General features: G+C 53.5%; 1 long non-coding RNA gene across 1 annotated transcript in view; it reads left to right on the forward strand.

The window, feature by feature from the left end:
- The window catches only part of LOC309333269, a 277,525-nt gene that overhangs the window by 247,471 nt on the left and 2,971 nt on the right, over positions 1–27,083 (forward strand). Inside the window, exon 2 of the long non-coding RNA XR_014152433.1 lies at positions 25,191–25,248. This is a non-coding gene — a long non-coding RNA (uncharacterized lncRNA). The remainder of the gene's footprint in view (positions 1–25,190; positions 25,249–27,083) is intronic.

Genomic DNA, 27,083 nt, shown 5'->3' on the forward strand with positions numbered 1-27,083 from the left:
CAACCTCATCCACCTTCCGGCCGCCATTTTGAGGAGCCTTGTGGTGAAGGCTTGGAAGCCATTTTAACTGAGGGCAGAACAGCGACCTCATCCACCTTCCGGCCGCCATTTTGGGGAGGCCCAAACCACAGGGCGTCACTGTTTTGACACCACGTGTTGAAGCCAGAGGGGCCATTTTGAGATAGGGCAGAGTGCACTGGTCGCCATTTCGTGCAGCCACGTGTGAGGACAGGGGCAGCCATTTTGTTTAAGGGCAAGGGCCTGGCAATAACTTTTGATCGTTAAATTCTTGCCTTCCTATTCCTCTGAACTTATAGATATTTTCATTGGGCATTGCAGCATCATTTGCTGCTGCCGGTTATCGTAGGGCTGCACATTTATTTCCAATTTGAGGAGCGTTTGTAAGCTTTTCTTCCAGCGTTTGCAAGCAAACTCCTGGTGAACATCGCCATCTAGCGGCAGGAGTGATATTAGCAGCTTTATCGGAAGTGTTATTTTATTCCTTTAATTTGGCTGCAGCCTGTGATTGTTTGCTTATCAGGTTGCTTTTTTGCCTAGTTATTTTGTTCCTTTAATTACTTAATTCCAAGTTATTTTATTCCTTTAATTCGGCAGCAGCCTGTGATTTAATTCCTAGTTATTTTATTCCTTTAATTCGGCAGCAGCCTGTGATTGTGTGCTTATCAGGTTTGCTTATTTGCCTAGTAGTGCTAGATAGTATATTGGCTTTAGCAGCTAAAATACTAGCCAAGCTTTTGTCGCCTCTTGGAAGTTTAAGCTCCTGTTTCCCTCAAGACTGGAGAGTCCCCCTGGTGGTGCAGCAATAAAACTGCTAGCACATTTGCAAAGCTAAGCAGGGTCCGAGGTGGTCTCAAATTGGATGGGAGACCAGGTGTTGAAAAGTTTAACATCAGATTACTAGATAAAGGTGGAATATATTTTGTTTTACTGTTTTACTGCAAAGTATAATATCTGCACATTTAGTCTCATATATTGAGTTAATCAGCAACAATATTAGCTAGTACTAAAATTATTAAGAATATATTTACCAATTGATACCAAGTTAATTAGGGATATATTTATATCCTGATTTGCATCTATTAATTCAATCATCAATAAACCGGTTGATTATATTCAAATTTTGAGCATTTTTATAATATTGACTGGTAGGAGGAGTAGCTCAGTTCCCAGAGCATAAGACTCTTAATCTCAAAGTCTTGGGTGCAAGCCCTACGTTGGGCAAAAGATTCCCGCATTGCAGGAGGAAGGACTAGATCTGGGTTTCCCTTACCTGGGTCCCCAGCTGTTTTCAGTCTTATAATTGTCTATTGCTAAGCAAATTAATAATAATTAGTAACAATAACTTCATAATAAAAAATAAATAAATAAATAAATAAATAAATAAAAATAAAATAAAATAAATAATAATAATAATAATAAATTAATAAATAAATAAAAAATAAATAAAATAAAAGTCAATAAATAAATAAATAAATAAATAGTTAAATAATTACATAGATTGATATAGAATAAGTAAAAAGTAGAAGGGAGAATCCCACGCACCTTCTGTGCAGCGCACATTGCATTGGTCTTGCAGTTGGTGCGTTTTTCCCATTGATTTAAGAATGGCATCAGGCGGTGACCAGCAGCAGCCATCCACCTCTGGCACCCAGCCCGCACTCAATGGCACAGGGGCCGCTCAGATGCCCGCCATGCCATGTGACCCTCAGGCTTTTGCCCAATTTTTTATGGCTTTCGAAACCTTTTATAGACAATGCAAGCCTAGAGGTGCTCTGGCGCTTCCGGCTCCCGAGCCATCTCAGGACATGATCCCAGATACTCCCCCGAATAATCAAGGACAGCTGGGAGCAGAATCTAATTTAGGGGGCAACGCTCTCCCAGGGCCCCCTGTGGCTAGCCACCCCAATACGCGTGCCCACACAGCTACTGCCGGGAAGGCAAGCAGTAGCGCGGGAAAAGGGAAGGCGCAGGCGAGGGGTACTAGTAAGGGGAAGGCACCTGCAAAAAGAACTAGCACCATCACCCCCTCACAGGCCGCAGATACCCCCAGTGTTTTTCAGGATCAACAACCCCAGCACAGCTCTACGGAGGACAGCGCTGGTTCCGGCTCGGAGGGGGAGCATCCCGATCCGCCAAGTGCTCAGCCGGCGGCCAGTGGGAACACGCCTATCGGTGAGGCACAAGGTGGTAAGAAAAAAGCTAAGAAGAAACATACGTCTGCAAAGAGGAAACGGTCCAAGCAGTCGGAGACGGAGGACGATACAGGTACGTCTTCTTCGGAGTCTGATTCCGAGGATCCGATGGATGGATACTGGGGCTTGGGCGAGTCCAATCATGGGATCCCGCTCTGGGCTCATGAGAGGAGGGCCAACTCCCATCGAAAAACCTTCAATGGGGTGCTGGATTGGAAGGATGGGGCGTTGGTGGAGGATGTTAAAATTTCCACCAACCAGCCAACCGATTTCATACTGGGGAATCATCTGTCGCAAAAAAAGAGGAATAAGATCCTCAACTGGTGGACGTGATCTGGAAGGGAACTGAGTTACTACAATCCACCTAGAGGAGCCGAGGGATATTACAAGTTGTTGGCATCGAATTTGACAGAATTTTTTATCTCCTGGGAAACTGCAGAAATGGAACACTATTTTGGCTACAGAGGTTTACACACTAAAGTAGACAATAGACTTATCTATTGAAGAATGGAAGGGACTTGGCATCATGTTTCGTTCCTGAATAACAGAGCCTCTGCAGTGGAATTTAGAAGCTTTTGGAATTAGAACATTTGTGCAGGAAAACAGGAAAAGAAAGAGGAGAGAGATTAACAAGAACAACAAGAATAATAAGAATTGGACAAAGTTGGAAGTGGGAACATTTGGGACATCCAGATTTGAAAGGTTTAAGAAATAAAATTGGAGTTTTTACTCCCAAGTATATAAAAATCTGGATGGAAAAAATGGGCCTTTTTGAGATAGACTCCTTTAAAGATTGGACATTTAAAATTAAAGAAGACTGGTAAAGGACTATGGTTTAAATAAATGTGGGAGCTCCAGGAAGACATCAGATGTTGATTAATATGGGGAACGCAACCAGGAAAAGGGGGAGGGAAATTTGGAATCCAAAGGGTGTAAAATCATATTTTATTTTATTATATTTTAATCTATTGTGTATATTAAAGGGGGGAACGCGCGGAAGGGAATAGGTCGATCTTAGGAGATGGGAAAATATTTTTAAATTGGGTTAATGATAATAAGGTTAAAATTTGGGATAATAAATTGCTGAATTTATTTGTAAGAATTGGAATATAAGAGGGGGAGGGGAGGGGAAGTCCTGGAAAGATGTTACGGAAAATAAGATCTTAAATTTGGATGTTTTTTTTTTATATTGTTATAATTGGAAACTCTTAATAAATATTATTAAAAAAAAAAAAAAAAAAGATCCTCAACGGGGACTATGTCGATATATTTACCCTGCTACCCCCGACTAAGGTAATGGGAAAGGGCGAAAAGAGGCGCTCTTACGGAAAAAGGAGGTATAGAACCCCAAAGGCACATTTGAAAATTGGCTAGATGGGTACCAGGTCTTCATGGGGGGCGTTTCTGCCGCATATCCTCGGAGATCCATGGATTTAGTGGCCTACCTGGCCCATGTGAGGAATGCGTACTCACTTTGACGTACGATGAGAATTTTCGTAGGAATGCCTCTCTCTTGCCTTCCACCCGTTGGGACTTAACCGACCCTAATTACTGGGGAATGGACGTCAATCCATACATAGACAAGAAAAACCAGGACTCAGCCAAAAACGGTAAATTCGAAGCGAAAAGACGCTGCCTGTGTTGGGAGTTCAATCGGGGCGTCTGCTCCCGCCCCTTTTGTAAGTATACCCATGAATGTGAGAGGTGTTGGGGAAACCATCCTGCCTCCTCGTGCTTTAAGTCCAAGCAGCAGCCCTTTCGGGGGGGCAGGGGGTACTTCCACAACAATGCCAGAGGCACCCCCGGCCCCTCTCACAGGGGACAGAGTAACCGCCAGTAATCCAGAGCTCGGTTTGGCCTATTCCCCTATCCGTCTTCAGCCCCTAAGAGCACTCCTTGACCAGTATCCAGACCAAAAAGCCGCGCAGTATCTTTGGGAGGGTTTCTCTTGTGGGTTCAGAATACCCGTTGCGGTTCCCCCTACCCCTAGAGATCCTCAGAATCAAAAGTCAGTTAGGGACAGACCCGACATAGCAAGGAAAAGGATAGAAAAAGAAATTAAGGCTGGTAGGGTAGCAGGCCCCTTTCTGGTTCCTCCATTTGAAGGACTCCACATTTCCCCGTTAGGCATAGTCCCGAAAAAGTCCCCAGGGGAATTTCGCATGATCCATAACCTATCTTACCCGAAGGGAGGCTCCGTCAACGATGCCATTCCCCAGGAACTTTGTACGGTAAAATACTCCTCTTTCGACCATGCAGTTAAAATGATTCGGCAGTTTGGGAGGGGTGCGCTGTTAGCGAAATGCGATATCGAGTCAGCTTTTCGTCTCCTCCCGGTCCATCCGACCGACTTTCGCTGGCTAGGCTTTAAATTCCAGGGGGAGTATTTCATTGACAAAGCGATGCCTATGGGCTTGTGATGGCCTGGGATTCCGATTCAGAGGATGAACCAGAGGAATCCCAGCCTGCACAGGAGTCCCCGCCTCCAGGGCTGGCTGAACTGGGGCAAGGCCTAGATGCTGAAGAGCCTGCACCTGTGGCAGAGCACCAGGAGCTGGCCCCAGGTGAAACCCTTCAGGCCCCAGAGGGGCTTGAGGACTCAGTGGCTACAGGTGAGCCTCCTCCAGGGCCCAGTAACCCTTCGGCCTCTCCTGATCTGCAGAGGCTTAGGGCAGAGAGGCGAAGGGAACTGGTTGCTCCCAGGAGGAGTGCTCGCCTTAAGGCCAGAGGAGGCGGGGCTCCTGGGGGCCGGGACCGCCCCTGGCCTTAGAAGAGGATAAAAGCCCAGTCAGCCCGGTCCCAGGTTGCGGGAGCAACGTCGTTGTTGGCTTTGGACCTTCCTGTGTTCCTGATCCCTGCTTGGCCTCCTGTTCCTGACCATCCGGTGCTCCTGTTCCCTGCTCGGCCTCCTGTTCCTGACCATCCGGTGTTCCTGTTCCCTGCTCGGCCTCCTGTTCCAGCGTTCCTGTTCCCCGCCCGGCTCTTCGCCTCGGACCTCGCCCCTCTTCGTGTGGACTCAGACTACGCTCACGGTACCTTTCCCCCGGGTCCAGCACAGTTTGCTCCCGCCACACCCGCACTCCCCCTTCGTTGGGGTGCGTTCGGGAAGAGCCAGAGGCCATGGCTGACCAGGTGGCTGCGCTGGTGGCTTTGGCCCAGAAGAACCAGGCCTTGACTCACACCGTGCAGCAGCTCAGCGACGCGGTTACGGCACTTCAGCAGCGCTTGGAAGCCCTACCGGCTCCTGGGGCCGACGCCCCGGCTCCTGGCAAGTACCCAGTGGCTTTGCCCGAGAAATTTGATGGAGCCCCGGCCAGCTTTCCCATGTTCCTCACCCAAGCCAAGCTGTATATTCAGGGGCGAGCCCGGAACTTCCCTGACGACCACACCAAGGTGCACTTTTTGATTAGTTTGTTAAAGGACCAGGCGGCCAAGTGGGCGTTGCCGCTACTCAGGCAAGACTCCCCCTTGCTGGCAGACTATACGGGGTTTTGCAATCTTTTGGAGGCCGCGTTCGGCAACCCCCAGAAAGGGAGTCAAGCCAACCGGGCGATTCGACAGTTGAAACAGGGCGAGTCCACGGTGGCCGCATATACCACGGAGTTTCGGCTGTTGGCACAGGACTTGACCTGGAACGACTCGGCATTGCGGGACCAGTATCTCGAAGGGCTTTCGGACGAGATACTGGACCAGCTGGCCACAATGGAACGCCCCACCACGCTAGACACTCTCATTCAACGGAGTCTACAGATAGACGACCGGCTGGAGGATCGTCGCCAGGCCCGGGGCCGACGACACCTCCAGTTCTCGGCACCAGTTTCTTCCGGCAGCCCCACGGTCACAACTGAGTTATCGGAGGAGCCTATGCAGCTCGGGGCAGTGCGGCCACGCCTTTCCCCCGCAGAGAAGGTGCGGCGTCGGGAGGGGAATCTATGTCTCTACTGTGGCGGAAGTGGACACTACGCTCGGTCCTGCCCTGAGAAACGCCAGCCGCAGGGAAACCGCCAACCCCCAGTAGCTGATGGCCCTAGCTACCGGGGGTCCCAAACAGCGCAGAATGGGCCCGCACCAATGGACTTGCAACATCTTATGGTTCCGGTACGTTTATACCCTCCAGGTGGGCCCTGGATTCTTACCCATGCTTTGGTGGATTCAGGAGCAACCCGTTCTTATATGGACGCTGCTTTTGCTGCCCATCATCAGGTGCCACTTCGGAACAAGCCAGAACCGGTCCAGGTGGAAGCAATTGACGGACGGCTTCTACGTTCAGGAGCCGTTACTCAGGAGACCCAGCCCCTGGTCCTGTGTCTCCAGCAGCACCGGGAGTTGCGAACTTTGGACATTGCCTCTATGCCCCGGTTCCCCCTCGTGCTCGGGATGGACTGGCTGGAAGCTCACAACGTTCAGATTGACTGGGTCAAACGGACTGTGCACTTCCCAGACCCATGTTCCCATGCTCAATCCGAGACGCTGGCGGCCGCGCCCACGGAGGAGGCAGCACCCACGCTCCCAGCCGTGTACCAAGACTACCAGGACGTGTTCGAGGAACGGGGGGCAGACCAGCTGCCGCCGCATCGACCTTTTGACTGTGGCATAGACCTCCAGCCCGGAGCACCCTTACCAGTGAGTCGCTTATATTCTCTAACAGAGCCAGAGCGCGAGGCTTTGCAGGACTTCTTGCGCAAGAACCTGGAGCGTGGGTTCATTAGGCCTTCCACCTCGCCTACCGCGGCACCAGTGCTCTTTGTTAAGAAGAAATGTGGGGAACTTCGCCCTTGCCATGATTACCGAGCCCTGAACAAAATTACCATCCCAGACCGGTACCCCTTGCCCCTTATCTCAGAGTTGCTGGAGCGGGTGCAAGGGGCACAGGTGTTCACCAAGCTGGACCTCCGGGGGGCCTACAACTTGATTCGGATCCGAGCCGGGGATGAGTGGAAGACAGCATTTGGGACCCGGTACGGGCAGTTCGAATACTTGGTTATGCCTTTCGGTTTGTGCAACGCGCCTGCTGTGTTCCAACGCTACATCAACCACGTGTTCCAGGACTTGTTAGACAAGTACGTGGTGGTGTACTTGGATGACATACTGGTTTACTCCCGTGACCCGGCTCACCATGAGGGACATGTCCGGACCGTGCTGCAGCGCTTGCGTGAGCACCGTTTGTACGCAAAGCTCAGCAAGTGCGAGTTCCATCAGCGGACTGTGGACTTCCTTGGACACCGGCTCTCTCCAGATGGGGTGCAGATGGACCCTGGGAAGGTGGCAGCGGTTCGAGAATGGGCGGCACCCCGGAACCGCAAGGACCTACAGCGTTTCCTGGGGTTCGCCAACTACTACCGGACCTTCATCGCAGATTATGCTCATCGCACCACCCCGTTGACCCGGCTACTGCGCCCAAAGACGCCGTTTTCCTGGGACAAGGAGGCAGAGGAGGCGTTTCAGGGGCTGAAGGCCTGTTTCCAGAGGGCGCCAATCTTACAACATCCTGACCCCTCTCGACCCTTTGTGGTGGAGACCGACGCCTCCAGTACGGCTCTCGGTGCCGTCTTGTCTCAACAGAATGGACCTGAAGCGCCACTCTTACCCTGTGCCTTCTATTCCCGCCAGCTCCTACCAGCGGAGCGTAACTATACTGTGTGGGAGCGGGAACTACTGGCCATCAAGGTGGCCTTTGAGGTCTGGCGCCACCATCTTGAGGGGGCACGACATCCGGTGGAGGTGAGAACCGACCACCGGAACCTGGAGTACCTCCAGACCACCCGCAAGCTGAACCAAAGACAGATCCGGTGGGCGTTGTTCTTTTCCCGGTTCCAGTTCCGGATCCGCTACATCCCTAGCTCTCAGAACCAGAAGGCGGATGCCCTGTCCCGGAAACCTGAAGACAACTCAGACACGGTACAGCAAGCAGAACCCACCACGATCCTACCTCCAGCTGCATTCCTGGCCACCCAGGAGGCGGAGCCACTGCAGGCTCGGGTGCGGAAACAGCAGCGGGTCGACGCTTGGGCCCAGGAACGACTCCAAGAGCTGGCTGAAGGGTCCAGCCCACAGTATCCGGGGCTGGTCCTGCATCAGGGCCTTCTGCTGCACCACGGTCGTCTGTATATCCCGCCAGGGCCACTGCGGCTGGAGGTTCTCCGGATGGCCCATGATGCCCCAGCAGCGGGGCACTTTGGACGGTATCGGACCACCCATCTGGTCAGTCGTGAGTTTTGGTGGCCCCGCCTGAAGGCTGACGTGGCTCGATACGTTGCTGGTTGTGATGTCTGCCGGCGCGCCAAGGGCCCTACCGGGCGACCCCCCGGCCTACTTCAGCCATTGCCAGTTCCACCGCGCCCTTGGCACACGGTTTCGTTGGACTTTGTAGTGGACTTACCCCTGTCTCGTGGTTGTACCTGCCTCCTAGTTTTCTCCGACCATTTCACCAAGATGGTGCACTGCGCCCCCTGCCCATCTGTACCCACAGCCAAGGAAACCGCTCAGCTGTACCTTCAGCATGTCTTCCGCCTGCATGGCCTACCTGAGCGCGTGGTGTCCGACCGGGGCGTTCAGTTCACATCCCGGTTCTGGCGAGCATTACACCAGACCCTCGGGACAGAGGTCTGCCTCTCGTCAGCCTACCACCCACAGACCGATGGCCAGACGGAACGGGCGAACGCGGTGCTGGAGCAGTACCTCCGGTGTTACTGCAGCTACCAGCAGGATGACTGGGTCGACCACCTGGCATTGGCGGAGTTCGCCTACAACAACGCGGTGAATGCGTCCACCCAGCAGACCCCGTTCCAGGCCAGTTACGGTTATCATCCACGGCTGTTTCCAGATGTGCTGCCAGCATCCGCGGTCCCGGCGGTGACGGAGTGGCTTCAAGAGCTCCAGTCCCAGCAACAGCTTTTGGTGGAGCAACTGCACCAGGCCAAGGAAGCGTACAAAGCCCAGGCCGACCGCCACCGCCAGGTGGGGCCGGAACTTCGCGTCGGTGACCTGGTTTGGCTCTCCACTCGCCACCTCCACCCCTCTCGACCTTCGCGGAAGTTGGACGCCCGATTCACCGGCCCGTTCCCTATCGTGGACCAAGTCTCTCCTGTGGCATTCCGTCTCCGGTTACCCGCAACCCTGAAGGTTCACCCGGTCTTCCACAGGTCCCTTCTGAGTCCAGTGGCCCCACCCGACGAGTTCCACCCGAACCGTCCCCGACCGCAGCCAGTGTTGGTTCAGGGAGAGCCTGAGTACGAGGTGGAACGCATCCTGGACTCCCGATACCGCAGGGGAAAGCTGCAGTATCTCATTGACTGGAAGGGGTACGGACCGGAGGACCGTTCCTGGGAACCAGCGGCCAACGTCCACGCACCTGCCTGCCTCCGAGAGTTCCATGCGACGTACCCCGGCAAGCCGGGTCCGGACCCTCGGTTGAGGGGGGGGCCTGGGAGGGGGGATGGTGTGATGGCCTGGGATTCCGATTCAGAGGATGAACCAGAGGAATCCCAGCCTGCACAGGAGTCCCCGCCTCCAGGGCTGGCTGAACTGGGGCAAGGCCTAGATGCTGAAGAGCCTGCACCTGTGGCAGAGCACCAGGAGCTGGCCCCAGGTGAAACCCTTCAGGCCCCAGAGGGGCTTGAGGACTCAGTGGCTACAGGTGAGCCTCCTCCAGGGCCCAGTAACCCTTCGGCCTCTCCTGATCTGCAGAGGCTTAGGGCAGAGAGGCGAAGGGAACTGGTTGCTCCCAGGAGGAGTGCTCGCCTTAAGGCCAGAGGAGGCGGGGCTCCTGGGGGCCGGGACCGCCCCTGGCCTTAGAAGAGGATAAAAGCCCAGTCAGCCCGGTCCCAGGTTGCGGGAGCAACGTCGTTGTTGGCTTTGGACCTTCCTGTGTTCCTGATCCCTGCTTGGCCTCCTGTTCCTGACCATCCGGTGCTCCTGTTCCCTGCTCGGCCTCCTGTTCCTGACCATCCGGTGTTCCTGTTCCCTGCTCGGCCTCCTGTTCCAGCGTTCCTGTTCCCCGCCCGGCTCTTCGCCTCGGACCTCGCCCCTCTTCGTGTGGACTCAGACTACGCTCACGGTACCTTTCCCCCGGGTCCAGCACAGGGCTGCTCTGTAGCCTGCGCGGCATTTGAGTCATTTAGTACTTTCCTCGAATGGGCACTCCGCTTCAGAACAGGGTCTAGGGGCGTATCGCATTACCTCGACGATTTTATCTTAGTGGCTGACAGCAGGCAGGGCTGCTCTGCTCTCTTGGGTGCCTTCACAGCCCTCTCGGAGGAACTAGGGGTGCCCCTGGCTGCCGAAAAAACGGAGGGCCCATCCACTTCCTTGATTTATCTAGGCATTGAATTGGACACTGTGGCTCAAACATCGCGTCTGCCAGCAGAGAAGTTATCCGCCCTTAGTGCGGTCATCCAGCAGCTCCTGCCCCTTAAGAAGATCACCCTTAGGCAAATTCAATCCCTGCTGGGCCACCTTAATTTTGCCTGTAGAGTTGTTGCGCCGGGCCGCCCCTTTTGCATTCGTCTAGCTAGATTGGCCGCGGGACTTAGGGCTCCTCAACACAGGGTTCGCCTTTCCAAAGAGGTAAAGGCGGATATGGGCATGTGGCTTCAATTCCTCAGCAAGTATAATGGCATATCTTTATGGCAGGATTCCTTGTCTCTAAAAGCTGACTTCCAAGTTCAGTCGGATGCTGCGGGCACCCTGGGCTCCGGGGTTTATTTCCGGGGACAGTGGTGCGCTCAAAGGTGGCCTTCAGAGTGGCAGGGCCAACCCATCACCCGAGACCTCACATTCTTGGAATTCTTTCCCATAGTGGTAGCGGTACATCTTTGGTCAGAGCAATTCCGTAATCATAGGGTTTGCTTCAACACGGATAATCAGGCTGTGGTAGCTGTTCTATCTAGGCAATCTGCGCGTTCCACCAGAGTCGGTAATCTCCTCCGGTCTTTCGTCCTGCTGTGTTTAGAGCACAATATATGCTTTTCGGCCAAATTCGTACCTGGCATTAACAATGATATCGCGGATGCTTTATCTCGCTTTCAGATGGAGCGCTTCCGCTCGTTAGCGCCAGACGCGGAGCCATCATCGATGCCGTTCCCGGAGCATCTCTGGAATCTTGGGAGCAAGAAGTGATGGAGGGGTTATTCGGTGCCGTGGCCCCTTCCACTATGAGATCTTATAAGAAGGCCTGGGCCGACTTCTTAAAATTCCGCAGCAGCAGGCCCAACGCAGGGCCGTATTCCATTCCCTCAACGAGGGAGGTTCTCCGCTACTTGGCTCACCTGAGGGGGCTGGGCAGGGCGCCAAAAACACTCAACATTCAGTCCGCAGGGATTTCTTATTTCTGCAAAGCCTTTTTTGCAACAGACCCATGTGCAGCTTTTATCGTTCGTAAGACCCTTGAGGGCTGGCGTCGGCAGCAACCCCCCAGTGCGGATAGGCGGAGGCCCATAACTATTGACATTTTGGCACAGATTCACAAGAAATTACGGGCAATCTGTTGGTCGAAGTACGAGGCGCGCCTGTTTTCAGCCGCTTATTCCATTTCTTTCTTTGGCGCTCTCCGCATTGGGGAGGTAGTCTGTGAGCGCGGAGCGTCTCAATCCCAGAGGGGTTTGCTGATAAGTGATTTGTCCCTGTCCGAGTCCGAGCTAATCGTTCAGGTGCGGAGCTCTTACGTTTAGCGGCGGTACAAGGTCGCGGACCCTGTCCCGTAAGAGACACACGGCGTTTTCTCTATTTGAGGCCCAGCGGCCCTGGCCCACTGCTGATACACGAGGATAGGTCACCTTTGGCCAGACACCAATTCAAACGGGTACTGCGCACCGCGCTAACAGCCTGCGGTTTTCCCGCGGCAGAATTTGCAGCCCACTCCTTTCGCATCGGGGCCGCTACCACCGCAGTGCATTTTGGGCTCTCCACGGAAAGGATTAAGGATCTTGGGAGGTGGAAATCTAATGCATACAGAACGTATGTGAGAAAAAATCTATGACTTGCAGCAATAATCCTGATCTCGGTATTTCCGTCTACTTTCCTTTCAGAACCCAAGAAAGTACGCATTTGGTTGGTGGGCCACAGCATTGTTTACTGGGCCAGAAATCGTGCTTTGAGTTCCGGAATGGGGCACAATTTGAATCTGCCTTCGAATGTTGAGCTGGCTTGGATTGCGCGTAGAGGGATGCGCTGGAGTGAATTTAAACCAGCCGTGATGGCGAGAACTGCTATTGAGGGGCCGCCGGATGCATTAATAATCCAGTTAGGCGAAAATGATTTGGCATACCAAAAAGCCATCGATTTGAGATGGAGCATTTTTGATGATTTGACAGATTTTGTGGCGGCTTATCCAAGCGTTACCATCTTGTGGTCCTCGCTGCTTGAGAGGAGGACATGGAGAGATTGTGTGAGCCCGGCTGGAATCAATAAAGCAAGAAAGGTCTTGGAGCGGGCCGTGGCACGTAGAGTGGCGGATCTGGGCGGGTGCGTCATTGGCCACCCAGGCATCCAGTACAACAATGAGGCCCTCTACAGATGGGATGGCGTGCAACTTTCAGATGCGGGAAATGACATTTGGTTGGGGGACATCATAGCAGGGATTAGGGGTTGGTTACGGGCCTGAAGGTATTGGCGGCGAGCCTTGCTCTTGTGGCGGTTAGGCATTGGCATGGGGCAAATTATAGGAAAAAGGAGGGGGGAAGGGAGCGCCATCACCTTCCCCCAATGAGAAGGGGTAGTCCGGTAGAGGACTCCCAGGGGGGCGTGGCCTTGTCCGAAGCCTGGAGAGGTAGGGCCTCCGGCACGCCCCCGAGCGGTGACACCCGTGGGATCCTAGTTGGCGTACTTCAACAGGACTCCTGCGGTGTGTTCAACCCTTCCCGGTCACCATGCCGGGTAGTCGATAGAAGCCAATGCCTAAGGCCAATACCTTCAATTCCGTAATCAAGAAAGTTGTGGCCTTTCACGCCCATTAACCTTAAAGCAACGTGTCTGTGTCTTCATTTCAACTGGGGGAGGAAACTTGCCACGCAACAGACATTCAAAGCCTCCCTATAAAGGGCTGCCTTCCAGAGGTTTGATAGTTGCTCATCTCCTTGTCACCTGTAGGGAGGGCGTTCCACAGAGAGGCTGCCACCACCGAGAAGGCCCTCCCTCTGCCTGGTTCCCTGCAACCTCACTTCTCGCGGGGAGGGAACCACCAGAAGACCCTCGGAGGAGGACCTCCGGGCTGAAGGATGGGGGTGGAGATGCTCCTTCAGGTATACTGCGCTGAGCTTCCTGACCTAACATTTGCCTCGCTTAACATAATTAATTAGTAAGTGAAGTTTTCCTCTTCCATTCAAGCAGTACAGGAAGTAAGAACTTGCAAAAAGGCAGGCAGGCAGGCAGGCAGCTATCCGATGTCGATCCTGCCCGTTTCTCCCTCCACCCCCCTCAAAGACAGCCGCGCAGGCAGCTATCCGATCGAGGAAGGTGGGGAAATCCTGTTCTGCATAGCTATGAATTCAGGTGTGATAGTCTTAAGTTTGCATACTTATGGGAAAATAAAACTAATTTATTTTAGAGCTTGTATTTGTGTGTATTCATGGTATCATTTGTGGACCCAGTAGATGGCAGTGTGGTGTGGAGAGTGTTTTTGGCAGCTCCTGAAAGGATAGAGGGTGGAACGTTGACCGTTCAAAGGCACTATAAGCAAGAGATATATATATATATATATATCCACATTGTCCTAGCTACGTTTTCCCATAAAAGTATACACTCGAATACATTTGTATCAAATACATTTGGAACAAGTGATTGTTACATTTAAGGAACATTCTCTAGGCGATGAGATTGGGGGGAAATACAAAAACCCATTCGGATACATTTGGATACGTTTAGAAAAGTACAGCATTTTGAGGAAAAATACATTTGAGTCGAAAAATACATTCAGATCCATTCTTAAAGTCAATGAGAAAGATACAGCAAAAACGATACAATTCGATACAGCGAAAAAGGATCCATTCCCCAAGGCAAATACGATCTATTTGATCTATTTGATTGGTAGGGTCCTTCTCCTTCATTCCCCTCTCTGACCCTGACTCTCTTACGACACAGGGACCATCCCAGAGTGTGGGCACAACTTCTGCCGGTCCGGCCTGATCCAGTGCAGCGGGGCAAAAAGGAGGCTGGCTTCCTGTCCTCAAGGCCGAGTTGGAGTCCAGAGAAGGAGCCTCGTCCGCAATCGGCAATTGGCTACCTTTGTCGAAGTAGCCAAGACTCTCAGTCTTCCAGAGGGGAAGGAGGAGTCTGTGAGAAGCACCAGGAGCCCCTGAAACTCTTTTGCAAGGAGGGTGAAGCCCCCATCTGTGTGGTTTGGGGCAGATCCAAGAAGCACCGACACCACGAGGTGATTCCTCTGGAAGAGGCTGTCGAGGAATACAAGGTACCTTGAGGGGGAGAAATAGCTGTGTATTCTTCTTGGCAGGTGATCTTCTTAATTCTCAGATCCAAAGTAGGCATGGTATTACTTGGTGGTTGTTTATTACCTTAGGAGCAGCCAAGGGGAAGCCTGAGGGCTGCTGGGATGGCTGGGAGGAGGGAGTCAAAGTCTTTCTCTCTGCCAGGGGGGCCAAGGGATCTTCCCTTGAAATACAGCAGCTTCAAAGATTTGGGTTGGGACCATGGCAGGGAGAGAAAGGCTTAACGTCATCCACATCCCCCAGCAAGGTTGCTTTGTACATATTTAGAACACTACAAATGTGAATTGCACAGGTCTCCTTTGGCTAGCAGGATGCCTCCTCAATACCCTGCAAAGCAGATAGCAGCAAGGGGTCAGCTGCAAGGGGGTGGGGACTGGGGGCCAGTGTTATAAGGAAAAAACGGCTCCTTTTCCCTTCTGGGGTACCTCAGAGCCCATATAGAGTCCCTTTGTAGCTTCTCTATCGGTAGGAGAAAATAACAGAGGCCAACCAGAGAATATTGAGAAGCAAAGCAGCTAGTAAGCCAGATCTTTACTACCTGTTGCAACAGGGTGCTCACCGCCCCCCCCCCCCACGCAGGAGGGAGGAGGAGACCCCGAACCAAGTCCTTATATAGACATTTGAAATTGCCCACCTGGAGCCCAAGACCACCCCTCCATACATCATACATACATCACAGAAGGGGCGGCCTACAGCAGACTCCTGTCGGGCAGGAAACCTGTTGATGGGTTTACCTGGCTGTTCATGGGTTTACCTGCATATTCTTTTGTGATGAGAACTACTTACGGTATTTATGTATGTGTTTATATCTTAGACCTTCTAATTCTCCTAACACCAGGAATTGACCAGATGGTGCAGGATGCCCCCCCCCCAAGTATCTGTTGGAAGCAGATTTAGGAGTGGGGGGTGGAAGCACCTACTGGTGGGGAGCACACTTCTTCTGGGGATGCTTCCTCCTCCTCCTCCTCCTCTTCCCACTTCTCGCTGGGGCCTCAAGATGAGAAGTCAGGCTGGAAGTCTCCTCGGAGAAGACAAAGGAGCAAGCATGGCTGCCTTTCCTCTTCTCCAGACCAGTTAGTTGGACTAGAAACCTTTCCCATCCCAGTTCTGCAGCTGGGGTGCCGCGGGAGACACTGGCCTCTGTCCCTCTTTCCTTCCCTCCCTCCTCGGATGCCATCTCTGCCTCCCCAAGGCTTGCCCAGCTGTTCTCCCCCAGAGAATGGTGCCTCTGGGGCTGGCCAGGGGGTGGGGGCTGCCAGGAGCTGAGGCGGCCTCAGAGGAAGCAAGCCAACTGGCGAGGGGCCCTTGCTGTTGGGAATGGACAGGCAAGTCCCAGGCCCCTGGGGGGCAGCGGGGGCAGCTCAGAGACCAAGAGGAGGACTCCTAAGGAGAGGGGAGAGGAGAGGAGGCTGAGAGAGCACTCCGCCAGGGAGGCTGTTCGAGAAAGGGGGAGGGGAGGCAAGCAAGGGGGGACCTAACTGGTCTCCTGAGCCCCACAGGGGTGCCGCAGAAAGAAGGGAGTTGGTCCAGGGAGCCGTGGACCCAAACAGGTTGAAAACCTCTGTACTTTTCTTTCCTCCAGTCAATTACTTTGCTATTATAGCAAGGCCACTGGACCCAAGAAGCCAGTAGAATATTCATCGCCTCTCTTTGTCGCCGCCTGGAGATTCGGAGGAAAGAGAGAGGGGAAATTCTGGCCTATCAAGCAGACCTGGACAAGGAAAGCAAAGACCTCCTTGGAAGTGTCCCTATTCTTACTAGTGAGGGAACAAGCACTTCAAGAAGCAAGTCCGGACTGAGGAGGGAGGGGGAAATCTGCCCATTTCAACTTCTCCCCATTTCTCCTTTCTCCATATCGGTTTGCTATTTATTTATTATTCTGAAAATGAATCAAATGGTAGGGTGGCTACCTTCTCGTATAAATATGTTGATGCGTGCTTTGCCCTCATAAATACATTTTTTGTGAACACTACCTGGCTGGGTCAACCTTGAGAAATTCAGAGGTGTGAATTTCAAAAGATTGCTGTTTTGGTCTCCATATTTTCCCAATAATAATAATAATAATTTATTATTTGTACCCCGCCCATCTGGCTGGGTTTCCCCAGCCACTCTGGGCGGCTTCCATAAAAACCAGAAATACACTAAAATATCACAGATTAAAAACTTCCCTGAACAGGGCTGCCTTAAGATGTCTTCTGAATGTCAGGTAGTTATTTATCGCTTTGACATCTGATGGGAGGGCGTTCCACAGGGCGGGCGCCACTAACGAGAAGACCCTCTGCCTGGTTCCCTGTAGCTTTGCTTCTCGTAATGAGGGAACCGCCAGAAGGCCCTCGGCGCTGGACCTCAGCATCCGGGAAAAACGATGGGGGTGGAGACGCTCCTTCAGGTATACTGGACCGAGGCCGCTTAGGGCTTTAAAGGTCAACACCAGCACTTTGAATTGTGCTCGGAAACGTACTGGGAGCCAATGTAGGTCTTTCAAGACCGGTGTTATGTGGTCTCGGCGGCCGCCCCCAGTCACCAGTCTAGCTGCCGCATTCTGGATTAGTTGTAGTTTCCGAGTCACCTTCAAAGGTAGCCCCACGTAGAGCGCATTGCAGTAGTCCAAGCGGGAGATAACTAGAGCATGCACCACTCTGGCGAGACAGTCCGCGGGCAGGTAGGGTCTCAGCCTGCGTACCAGGTGGAGTTGGTAGACAGCTGCCCTGGATGCAGAATTGACCTGCGCCTCCATGGACAGCTGTGAGTCCAAAATGACTCCCAGGCTGCGCACCTGGTCCTTCAGGGGCACAGTTACCCTATTCAGGACCAGGGAGTCCTCCACACCAGCCCGCCCCCTGTCCCCCAAAAACAGTACTTCTGTCTTGTCAGGATTCAACCTCAATCCATTAGCCGCCATCCATCCTCCAACCGCCTCCAGGCACTCACACAGGACCTTCACCGCCTTCACTGGTTCTGATTTAAAAGAGAGGTAGAGCTGGGTATCATCTGCATATTGATGGACACCCAGTGCAAACCCCCTGATGATCTCTCCCAGCGGCTTCATATAGATGTTAAAAAGCATGGGGGAGAGGACGGAACCCTGAGGCACCCCACAAGTGAGGGCCCAGGGGTCTGAACACTCATCCCCCACCACCACTTTCTGAACACGGCCCAGGAGGAAGGAGCGAAACCACTGTATAACAGTGCCCCCAGCTCCCAGCCCCTCTAGACGGTCCAGAAGGATGTTATGGTCGATGGTATCAAAGGCCGCTGAGAGATCCAGCAGAACTAGGAAAGAACTCTCACCTTTGTCCCTAGCTCGCCGGAGATCATCAACCAGCGCGACCAAGGCAGTTTCAGTCCCATGATGAGGCCTGAATCCCGATTGGAAGGGATCCAAATGGTCCGCATCCTCCAGGCATGCCTGGAGTTGTTCAGCAACCACGCGCTCAATCACCTTGCCCAAGAATGGAAGATTTGAGACTGGGCGATAGTTGGCCATACTGGCCGGGTCTAAAGATGGTTTTTTAAGAAGCGGTTTAATGACCGCCTCTTTCAGCGGATCTGGGAATGTTCCCTCACAGAGGGAAGCATTCACCACCCCGCAGAGCCCATCGCCCAGCCCTTCCCGGCTTGCTTTTATTAGCCAGGATGGGCAAGGATCCAGGAGACAGGTGGTTGGTTTCACGCGTCCAAGCAGCCTGTCCACATCCTTGGGGGTAATGGATTGAAATCGATTCCATGCAACTTGACCAGACAGAGCTCTAGCACTCTCCCGCCCCAGCCCTGCTCCCACGGTGGTGTCTAGCTCCTTCCGAATATGAGTGATTTTATCTGCAAAAAACTTTGCAAAATCGTTGCAGGAGATCTTGGGGTCTTTACAAAGCCCCGGTGGTAAAGGTGGTTCCGTTAAATTCTGAACCACCTGAAAAAGTCTCCTGCTACTATTTTCTGCAGATGCAATAGAGGCGGTGAAGAAAGTCTTCTTCGCCGTCGCTATCGCCACTTGGTAGGCTCGCCGTTGAGCTCTAACCTGTGTCCGGTCAGATTTGGAGTGAGTTTTTTGCCACCGACGCTCTAGCCGTCTCAGCGATTGTTTCATCGCCCTCAGCTCCGAAGAAAACCACAGGGCTGCCCGGGCTCCATGCAATCGGAGAGGGCGTTTCGGAGCCAGACAGTCGATAGCCCTAGTTAACTCCGCATTCCAGCGGGCCACCAGGGAATCAGCTGAAAGGCCATCAACATGGGATAAAGCATCCCCTACCACTCTCTGGAAACCATTTGGATCCATTAAGTGGCGGGGGCGGACCATCCGAATTGGTCCCACCTCCCTGCAGAGGGGAAGGGTCGCGGAGAAGTCCAGTTGCACCAGGAAGTGATCTGACCATGGCACTTCTTTTGTTTCACTTTTACTTAGCGTCAGATCACCCACGTCACTAGAGGTGAACACCAGGTCTAAGGCATGTCCATGACTATGAGTTGGGCCAAACTTATTCAGGGACAGCCCCATGGAGGCCATGCTTTCCACGAAGTCCCGAGCAGCCCCTTGTAAGGCCGTGTCGGCATGGATGTTAAAATCCCCTAGGACAACCAAACTAGGTGTCTCCAGGAGAAAATCCGCCACGACCTGAAGCAGCTCAGACAGGGAATCCTTGGTGCAGCGGGGAGGTCGGTACACCAAAAGGAATCCTGTACTGCCCCTATTGCCCAACTTCCAGAACATGCACTCAGAAAACTGGATCTTCCCAGTAGGACGCCTGGTGCAAGCTAGTGACTTCCTAAAAATCACTGCAACCCCCCCTCCCCGCCCACATGACCTGGGTTGCTGTGCGTAAGAGAAACCTGGTGGGCAAGCAGCGGCAAGGACAGGCCCATCTGCTTCCTCCAACCAGGTCTCTGTCACACATGCCAGGTCAAGTCCTCCATCCACAATCAGGTCGTGGATGGCAGTGGTTTTATTCATCATTGACCTGGCATTACACAGCAACACCTTCAGGTCATGTGGGTTTCCCCTGTTGATTCCAGTATCCATCCGGTCAAGGCCAGACCCGGAGGCAGGGATAGTCTTCAAACAACGACTAAACCTGCCTCCTCGGTAATGACATGGTCTGGTCTTAGCGTAACTCCGCCTCCTGCCCATGATCACCGAGATCGGGTGTCCCAGTGCTTCCCCCCCCTGTGGAACTTGTCCCAGCCATCGTGTTGGCTGGGGCCCCACTCCCAGGCAGCCCTGATCTCGCCCCTTCAAAACAAAACACAAACTATACAGAACCAATAGAACAACAACAACAACAAAAAGGAACAGAACAATTATATTAAAATTAATCCCCAACCAAATATCCATCCCACCCACCCCCGACAATGGAAATAAAGAAATAAAGAAATAAAAATTTAAATTGCCACCGACTGCTTGAGGACATTTTAAAGCACATTAACCCCCTGGAACAGGGAAGCAATGGCAGAACACTTCCCACCCTTCCCCAAGAGTTTGTTCCAAAAGTTTGTTCCTGGGCCAGTTGGAAAAGGCCCTGGAAGGGAGCAGGCCCTGCAGTTCTCACCCAGCCGATGGTCCCAAGAATTGCGAGTTAGGTAAGTTCTCCTTTGAATGCAGCTAAATGGAGTTGATTTCCCATTGTTGTTTATTATGTGAAAAGCAGTCAAGGAGAAGCCTGAGGACTTGTGAGCTGAGAGGGTGGGAGCAGTTCAATTCAAATCCTAATTCTCTTGCTGATGTTTTGAAGGCTGACCCTCTTCCTCACTCCGACCTCCTCAGAAACGGAGAGGCTGAAGACTGTGGAGGAGTTGAGACAACTGCGCCAGTTCCTGGAAGAAGAAGAAGAAGAAAAGCGCCTGCTGAATCATGTGGAAGAGGTGGAGAAGGAGATTGCAGGGAGAAGGGATGAGCAGCTGGCCAGACTCTGCAGGAAACTCTCCTCTCTTGAGAGGATCATCCAGGTGATGGAGGAAAAGGGTCAGCAGCCTGCGAGTGAACTGCTGCAGGTAAGACGGTAGCAGGAGCAGCCCAAGGCTCCAGGAAAAGGCTGCCTCCCATCCTTTCTGTGCCCCTTTCATGTACGCAAGGAGTGTAGGGGCTCAGTTGACGGAGTGTGATGGCCTGGGAATCCGATTCAGAGGCTGAACCGGAGGAATCCCAGCCTGCACAGGAGTCCCCGCCTCCAGGGCCGGCTGAACTGGGGCAGGGCCTTGATTCTGAAGCGCCTGCACCTGTGCCGGATCCTCAGGAGCAGGCACCAGGTGAATCCACTCTGGCTCCAGAGGTGGTTGAGGACTCAGTGCCTGCAGGTGAGTCTCCCCCTGGGCCCAGTAACCCTTCAGCCTCTCCTGAACTGCAGAGGCTCAGGGCAGAGAGGCGAAGGGAACTGGTTTCTCCCAGGAGGAGTGCTCGCCTTAAGGCCAGGAGAGGCGGGTCTCCTGGGGGCCGGGACCGCCCCTGGCCTCAGAGAAGATAAAGGCCAGTCAGCCCGGTCCCAGGTTGCGGGAGCAACGTCGTTGATGAGCTGTTTCGGCCAGCATCCAGTCCTGTTTCCCCCAGAGTTCCTGTCCTTGCCCGGCTTCCCTCTGTGGACCCCGCTTCGCCCGAGGAGGACTGTCTGCCGACCCTCAACTCAGGTCCTGGACCTCGCCCCACGGTAACCTCCTCCCCCCCCCCTCTACCAGCTCAGTTTGCTCCCGCCCCACCCGCACTCCCCCTTCGTTGGGGTGCGTTCGGGAAAAGCCAGAAGCCATGGCCGACCAGGCAGCCACGCTGGTGGCATTGGCCCAGGAGAACCAGGCCTTGACTCACACCGTGCAGCAGCTCAGCGATGCGGTTACGGCACTTCAGCAGCGGTTGGACACCCTACCGGCTCCTGTGGCCGACGCCCCAGCTCCAGGCAAGTACCCAGTGGCCTTGCCAGAGAAATTTGATGGGGCCCCGGCCAGCTTTCCCATGTTCCTCGCCCAGGCCAAGTTGTATATTCAGGGGCGAGCCCGGAACTTCCCTGACGACCGCACCAAGGTGCACTTTTTGATCAGTTTGTTAAAGGACCAGGCGGCCAAGTGGGCATTGCCGCTGCTCAGGCAAGACTCCCCCTTGCTGACAGACTATATGGAGTTTTGCAGCCATTTGGAGGCCGCATTCGGCAACCCCCAGAAGGAGAGTTAAGCCAACCGGGCAATTAGGCGTTTGAAACAGGGCAAGTCCACTGCGGCCGCCTACACCATGGAATTTTGGCTGCTGGCGCAAGACTTGTCTTGGAATGACTCTGCACTTCGGGACCAGTATCTTGAGGGACTGTCGGACGAGATACTGGACCAGTTGGCCATGATGGATCGTCCCACCACGCTGGACGCCCTTATTCAGCGGAGCCTGCAGATAGACGATCGGTTGGAGGACCGTCGCCAGGCCCGGGACCGCCAGCACCCCCGGCTCCTGGCTCCAGTCCTTCCCAGCAGTTCCACGCCCACAGCCGAGTTGCCGGACGAGCCAACGCAGCTCGGGGCTGCGCGACCTCGCCTCTCCCCCTCGGAGAAGACGCGGCGTCGGGAGGGGAACCTGTGTCTTTACTGTGGTGGGAGTGCACATTACGCCCGATCCTGTCCCGAGAAGATGCCAGTCGCAGGAAGACCGCCAACCTCGGTAGCCGAAGGCCCTAGCAACCTGGGGTCCCAAACCATGCAAGAGGGGCCCTCACCAGTGGAATTGCGACATCTCTGTTGGAATCCTGCCTCGGTCAGAGGAATGTGCCAGGCTGCAGGCACCGGCTGAATTCCTTGTTGACCTTCCCCCTACGACTCCCGGCAGGAAAACAGGCGAGGTCTGTGATCGGCGATCCTTCCCAGATGTGAGAAGAACACACCACTCCTTCTCTCTCCCCTTTGCTATCCCCAGGGAGGGGAAAGAAACAGACAGAAATGTATCTACATGCTTTTATTTCTGTCTTTTGCAGCCATACAGATAAACATGTCTGCACACTCTTACAACAGCAGAGAGAACAACTAAACTCCACCCATGTACTTCCAGTACAGGTCACATGACACACACTGAGCTCACGTCCGGTGCTCAGTACAGTGAATGGACTGCCCCTTTCTTCCCATGGTAACAGTCACAAACATCCTGTCTGGCTTTCCAGCCACCTGCAGCTGAAGAGGCTGCTGCTGCTCGCTGCTGCATTGCTCCTTTTTGGTAACATCCTCATGGTTCCAGTGCGTCTCTACCCTCCAGGTGGGCCCTGGATTCTTACCCACGCTCTGGTGGATTCAGGGGCAACCCGCTCCTATATGGACGCTGCCTTTGCCACTCATCATCAGGTGCCACTTCAGAACAAGCCAGAAGCGGTACAGGTGGAGGCAATTGACGGACGGCTCCTGCGTTCGGGTGCTGTCACTCGGGAGACCCAGCTCTTGGTCCTGTGTCTCCAGCAGCACCGGGAGGTGCGAACTTTTGACATTGCCTCCATGCCCCGGTTCCCCCTGGTGCTCGGGATGGACTGGCTGGAGGCTCACAATGTTCAGATTGACTGGGTCAATCGGACTGTGCACTTCCCAGACCCATGTCCCCATGCTCAGTCCGAGATGCTAGCAGCCGCACCCACTGAGGAGGCTGCATCCACGCTCCCCGCCGAGTACCGGGACTACCAAAACGTGTTCGAGGAACGGGGGGCAGACCAGCTGCCGCCGCATCGGTCTTTTGACTGCGGCATAGACCTCCAGCCCGGAGCACCCCTGCCGGTGAGTCGCTTATACTCTCTAACAGAGCCAGAGCGCGAGGCTTTGCAGGACTTCTTGCGCAAGAACCTGGAGCGTGGGTTCATTAGGCCTTCTACCTCGCCCACCACTGCGCCAGTGCTCTTTGTTAAGAAGAAATGTGGGGAGCTCCGCCTTTGCCATGATTACCGGGCCCTGAACAAAATTACCATCCCGGACCGGTACCCCTTGCCCCTTATTTCGGAGTTGCTGGAGCGGGTGCAAGGGGCGCAGGTGTTCACCAAGCTAGACCTCCGGGGGGCCTACAATTTAATTCAGATCCGAGCCGGGGATGAGTGGAAGACAGCATTCGGGACCTGGTACGGGCAGTTCAAATACCTGGTTATGCCCTTCGGATTGTGCAACGCGCCCGCTGTGTTCCAACGGTACATCAACCACGTGTTCCAGGACTTCTGGTTTACTCCCGTGACCCAGCTCGCCACAAGGGTCATGTCCGGACCGTACTGCAGCGCTTGCGGGAGCACCGCCTGCATGCGAAGCTCAGCAAGTGCGAGTTCCATCAGCGGTCAGTGGACTTCCTTGGTCACCGACTCTCTCCAGATGGGGTGCAGATGGATCCTGGGAAGGTGGCAGCGGTTCGGGAATGGGCGGCATCTCGGAACCGCAAGGACCTACAGCGATTCCTGGGGTTCGCCAACTATTACCGGACCTTCATTGCAGATTATGCTCATCGCACCACCCCGTTGACCCGGCTACTGCGCCCCAAGACGCCGTTTTCCTGGGACAAGGAGGCAGAGGAGGCGTTTCAGGGGTTGAAGGCCTGTTTCCAGAGAGCGCCGATCTTGCAACATCCTGATCCCTCTCGACCCTTTGTGGTAGAGACCGATGCCTCCAGTACGGCTCTCGGTGCCGTTTTGTCTCAGCAGTACGGACCTGATGCGCCACTCTTACCCTGCGCCTTCTATTCCCGCCAGCTCCTTCCAGCGGAGCGTAACTATACCGTGTGGGAGCAGGAACTACTGGCCATCAAGGTGGCCTTTGAGGTCTGGCGCCACCATCTTGAGGGGGCACGACACCCGGTGGAGGTGAGAACTGACCACCGGAACCTGGAGTACCTCCAGACCACCCGCAAGCTGAACCAAAGGCAGATCCGGTGGGCGTTGTTCTTTTCCTGGTTCCAGTTCTGGATCCACTACATCCCTAGCTCCCAAAACCAGAAGGCGGATGCCCTGTCCTGGAAACCTGAAGACAACGCAGACACAGTACAGCAAGCAGTACCCACCACGATTCTACCACCGGCTGCATTCCTGGCCACCCAGGAGGCTGAGCCACTGCAGGCTCGGGTGCGGGAACAGCAGCGTGTCGACGCTTGGGCCCAGGAACGACTCCGGGAACTGGCCGAAGGGTCATGCCCTCAGTATCCGGGGCTGGTCTTGCATCAGGGCCTTCTGCTGCACCACGGTCGCCTATACATCCCGCCAGGGCCACTGCGGGCTGAGGTTCTCCAGATGACCCATGATGCCCCAGCAGCGGGACACTTTGGGCGGTATCGGACCACCCATCTGGTAAGCTGTGAGTTTCGGTGGCCCCGCCTGAAGGCTGACGTGGTTCGCTACGTCGCTGGTTGTGATGTCTGCCGGCGGGCCAAGGGCCCTACCGGGCGACCCCCCGGCCTACTTCAGCCATTGCCAGTCCCACCACGTCCTTGGCACACGGTTTCGCTGGACTTTGTAGTGGACTTACCCCCGTCTCATGGCTGTACCTGTTGGTTTCTGCTCTCTTCACTGTGCAGCGAAATGCTTGTCACAAGACAATGTTTACATTCCACAGTCAATTGCTGTTGGAGGTTTTCCCACGGGAAAGGGAGACTGGATGTGACGTACACTGGTTTCCTGTTTTTCACTGTTTTTTGCAGTTCAGTGTGTGTTATTCTCTCTGTGCTTTAGAGGAGAGAGGATGCTTTTCTCTGCTCCGGCAGAGGCAAGATGTTTTTCTGTAACATACCAGCTTTGAAGTGTAAATAAAGCAATATAGAGTATGTGGCACGTACTCCTCATCCTTCCGCCGTGCACGCAACGCTGCTTATCACCAACATTTGGTTATGGGCTCCAGATATCGGAACAGCGGCAGAGGGACGGATCGGACGATATCTCTGCGCGTCAAGATGATTGATGAGGTATGTGCTACTGCTCCGGGCAGCATGCCAGCTTCTAATTAATGGCTTTATGGCTGGACTTTGAACTTTTAAAGCAGTTTTGCCGGGCTGGGGAAATCGAAAGTAACTTTTAAAAGTGCTTTTGGACTAAAGCAGCTGCAGAAAATAGTGACGCAGCATGGTTTAAAGCAGCAGAGATGACGCAGAAGGCTAATGCCAGAGTCATGATGGCCCTTCAGGATGCTTGTGGAATTCCTAAGCTCAATAAGAAAAACTATGCGGACTGGGTTCTCTATGCAGAGGCTATTCTGCGGAAAGAGGGTCTGTTTGAAGTTATTACAGACACCCCCCCAGCTCCAGTTACAGATGCATGGCAAGCTAAAGATTCCAAAGCAAGGGGAACTCTTACATTGATAGTATCCCCAGAAGAGCTCTGTCTATTGCGTGATAAGACCTCAGCCAGACAAATTTGGGACGCTTTGAGAGAGGCTCACTTGAGGACAGAAGCTGGATCCACTATGTTTTACTTTAACAAGCTGCATAATATGGCTCTTGCTGAAGGTGGAGATGTGCGTATACATCTGATGGAGATGCAGAATCTGAGACATGAGCTGCAACAGAGAGGACTCAACTTTCCAGAGGCTGTGTATTCCTTTATGATCCTACAATCTTTGGGTTCAGGTTGGGAGTCTGTTGCGACTCAGATTGCTGTACAGCCTACTGCTCAGCTGACAGTGGACTATGTTACTGCCGTGATTCTGAATGAAGCAGACCGGCGGGGTGCTAGCTGCATGGGCAAGGGGGAGACTTCACAGTCGTCATCCCATAGTGCAGTGGAACCACCAGATGGCGCCAAAGCTTTGAAGGCAGTGAAATGCTACTCGTGTGGACGTCTAGGCCATATGAAGAGGGAATGCAGATATCCCAGGGCCAAGACAGAGCAGCGCAGCGAAAGCTCATCGCGTGGAAGAGGCCAGAGCAAAGGCAAAGGTCCAGTGTCCAGGACAACGCAGCCCAAGGCAATGGTCTCACGCTTCACTCCAAAAGTTGCAGAGGTCCAGAAGACGTCTAGATCTTTCTTCGTTGTTGATTCAGCGGCGACACACCACATGTGCAACGATAAGCGACTGTTCGTGTCTTTTACACCGCAGGAAGGTGCGATTCACCAGGCGGATGACCACACAATCCCCAGTAAAGGCTACGGAACTGTTGTTCTTCACAGTTTGGACTTATCGATACAGAATGTGCTTTATGTGCCGGATGCCAAACATAATCTGCTCAGCATTGGACAGCTGAATGAGCGGAATATTGACGTTTCCTTTAAGAACAAAAGGTGCATCATCACAAAGAAAAATGATTATGTATTGTATGCTGAATATGTTGATCGTTTATATGTTTTGTATTATGATGATGTTGTGCAGGATGACACTTGTTGCATTGCAGGTACTAACAAAAGTTTGCATGCAGAATGTATTCATGATTTTCACAGGAAATTTGGTCATTTGCATTTTGAGGCAGTATCTAAAATGCCTGCCTTGGTTGAAGGTATGACTATTAAACCCTGCAGGTACCACATGAAGTGCA

This window comes from Podarcis erhardii (genome assembly GCF_964252035.2).
Source record: "Podarcis erhardii genome assembly, chromosome: W".
NCBI classification, from domain to species: domain Eukaryota; kingdom Metazoa; phylum Chordata; class Lepidosauria; order Squamata; family Lacertidae; genus Podarcis; species Podarcis erhardii.